This window comes from Tupaia chinensis, unplaced genomic scaffold, assembly GCF_000334495.1.
Source record: "Tupaia chinensis unplaced genomic scaffold, TupChi_1.0 Scaffold000709_1, whole genome shotgun sequence".
Taxonomy (NCBI): Eukaryota; Metazoa; Chordata; class Mammalia; order Scandentia; family Tupaiidae; genus Tupaia; species Tupaia belangeri.
This window is the reverse complement of record NW_006160232.1, coordinates 461369-464848: the sequence shown is the minus strand read 5'-3', so window position 1 is coordinate 464848 and position 3480 is coordinate 461369. Positions and strand designations below refer to the sequence as shown.

The window sequence follows — 3480 nt, the reverse complement described above, 5'->3', positions numbered from 1 at the left end:
ACAGTCCAGTCTTCTCAACAAAAGCACTCGTAAGCACTGCATTTCAGAATCTTTATTTAAGAGGAAATAATGCCGTAATAAAATTAAAGTATGTCTCCCTCCCCAGAGATGGGCCACGATAATGAAGACTTTTCCTTCCCTTTCTGGAGAAGATAGGTATATGTTCCAGGCTACAAATAAGGTTTCTCTCAACAGAGAGAGAATGGGCAGGTCATTAGCTACCCTAGATAAGGCAAGAGTTTCCTAATTTGCAGGTTCCTCTTCTGTAATGGGTGAGTATCACCTTGTTTTTCTTGGTACTCTGGGCTTTGATTGGCTCCCTACCTGAGTATTCCTGCCAGCCCATGGGTTTGGTCATCTGGAACTGTTGGGAAAGATAGTGAACTACATCCTGTTAATGATGTCACTAACCCTTCCCTATGGTTTAATTGACTAACGATATTGGAAGAAATGGAAGATGTGATTACTCCTTTTGTTTTCTTTGCCTTTCTATAGTATGGATTTGTGCTAATATTTTGTTTTTCCAAATGGTGAGGACACTATGTGTGAGCCTATACTGACTTACAGACTTAAGCCTGGAACCATCCATCTTTCCTCATTGTTGGAGATTAAAATTTACAGCATGGTTTTTGGATAAACGAATTTTCTCTGTACTAATTCAATCTGTAATGTATTTTCATTTTCCTTAAAATGTATACCTAAGCTGTATCTACCAAGGCTAAAACACTCCATGTTTTCCTGACTTCTGTGTCAATTTCCTGATTATTCAGGGAAACTCTAGAGGAAGGACATATTTTGGGCCATAAATCCTACTGTATTTGAGGACCTATTTATTTGCCCTTTCTCTTTATCTTCTTTTCTGCACATTTTTTTCCAAAGATATAGCATTTAAACTTTTTCATTACCATTTATTGCACTCTGTCAATTCAGGAAAAGCAAGAGTAAACCTTATTTAACATCTTAAAAAGATATTTATCTTGGAAATCCTTATGCCCTAGTTGATGGGAGGGGAGTACTTATGTACCATCAATTAGGTACTTCTCTTTATTTATTATATTCTTTTTAAATGGGATGTAGTTTAAAAAATAATCATCATAGGGGACCAACAGTTGGTGGAATGGTTGTTACTGGACTCCCATGTAATCGACTGCGATTCAGGTCTCGGGCCCGGTGGCTTAAACTCATGCTGGGTGCGTGTGGTGCGTGTGCATGCGCGACCAGGATCCTGAGAGGAGAATTGAGGAGTAGGGATTGCAGCGTGGCCATCCCCCTTGGGTGGTGATTTCTTGCTTTCTCTCTCTCTGTCTCTGCCTGTCTTTCTGGTGAGTGCATGTATCCTATAGCAGAAACCTCTCCAAAAAAAAAAAAAAAATCATAGGTATAAAAGCATTATCAGTAATCTTGATTTCAGATGCTTTCTCTTTACAAAACACAGGAATTAGAAGTTGATTTACTTAATCTTTGAAATGTTTTTAGTATCGTTTGCATACCATATATATGTAATTAAACATGTCTTTGTATTTCACAAACATTTGCCACATCTTCTGTAGCTGAGAAATAGCAGAGCCCTGTTCACTTACTTTTTGCACAGGATTAAATGGAAATCATGGTTTAAATTAGAAGCACTTCTTTCCTATCCCTTTTAAGGCCTGTCTCACATCTTGGTTTCTCAGACTGTAGATCAAGGGGTTTAACATGGGGATGATAACACCATAAAACACAGAAGCCACTTTTTCCTGTTCTTGAGATTCACTGGTACGACGGTGCAGATACATGTAAGAGAGGGTCCCATAGAAGATGGTGACTGCTGTCAGGTGGGAGGCACAGGTGGAGAAGGCCTTTTTCCTTCCTGTAGCAGAAGACATCTTTAGGATGGCAGATAGGATTTTTATGTAGGAAAAGATGACGACCAACACAGTGAATGTCATGTTAAGCCCCGCCAGTGCTGTTAGTAGCATGATATCAAAGACAATGTTGGAGCATGTAAGGGCAAGAATTGGGGGCTCATCACAGAAAAAGTGGTTAATTGCATTGGATTTGCAAAAGTTTAAGGAGAAAATAAAACTTACATTTGCAGAGGCATTTAGGAATCCCATGACATATGAACCAGCTAACAGCTGGATGCAGAGTCTCCGGGACATGATGATTGGGTAGCGAAGTGGGTTACAGATGGCCACGTAACGGTCTACTGCCATAGCAGCCAGGAGGAAGCAGTCACTTGTTACAAAAGTACCATAGACTAGTAACTGCACCATACAACTTGTGAATGAGATGGATTTATCTGAAACTATGAAGTTTTGCAACATCTTGGGAGTGATGGCAGAGGTGTAGCAGAGATCCAGAGATCGACAAATGCCAAGTTTTGGAGAAAGAAGTACATAGGGGTGTGAAGGCCAGAATCAATCTTGATGAGTAGGATCATCCCTATGTTCCCCACTAGGGTGACCACATAGATGACTAGAAATGCTATGAAGAGGATATGCCAAAACTTCTCTTGACCAGCAAAGCAAATCCCAATGAACTTGGTTACTTTGGTGTCATTATTTTGTTCCATGGCTAGAAAAGTTCAATTATCAGCTAAGAGCAGCAAAGAAAGAAAAGCAGATAAAGGCTATGGTGATTCTTAACTCTTTCTGGATTTAGATATAGTGTAATGTTTCATTTCGTAGTGGAATCAGCAAAAATTTTCTGTGCTATTATTGACTTTAATTTTAACAATTTAATCTAGACCCTAGATATAGCTAATTTCATCTTCAGAGTGGGAAAATTTCCATGGGGCTGTGTTCTCAGGGTACATACTGAATATCATTTCATTAATATATCAATTAGAAACATAAAACATATTATTATTTAGTTATAGATATATATGTATAATTTTATATAATTTAAGATAATTTTACTTAATTATACAACTGAGATATTCAGAAAAAATGAAAGACAGTAAAAGAATAAATCTGAACACACTGGTAATTTGACTATATTAAAATAAAAATTACCAACATTATAAAAAGACTGGTTATTAACTGGAAATTTATGAAGTTATTGCAAGAAAAACAAATATCAAAGGATATCCAGCCTATATAAATAATTTTTATTTATTAAACGAAGAGAAAAATTTATGAAAGAAGTAAATAGGATAATTATAGAAGAGAAAATTGAGATAGTCAATAGAAATAAGATATGCAAGTCAGTACTACTTAGATAACGGTTTATTAATTAAATGACTTTATTATTCATTGACTTAACAGTTTTACATTCATAAATCTAAAATGCTAAATTTTGGTGAGAGTGTGGAGACACTGGCTTCGCATTTAAATATTAGAGAGGTTATTTAGCCTAGGCATGCTGGAAACAAATTTAACAAATTTGGAAATATAGCAAAATTAAATATATGTTTCTTTATGGTTCAGTATTTCCAGAATAGGTACATATTCTAGTTCTGACCTTATTAACACATGTGTGCATATTCATATATACATG

General features: G+C 36.3%; 1 pseudogene; it reads right to left on the bottom strand.

Annotated features, from left to right (window-relative positions):
• Positions 1 to 1616: 1616 nt before the first annotated feature.
• Positions 1617 to 2554, bottom strand: LOC102471352 (olfactory receptor 5AK2-like; annotated as a pseudogene).
• Positions 2555 to 3480: the final 926 nt, after the last annotated feature.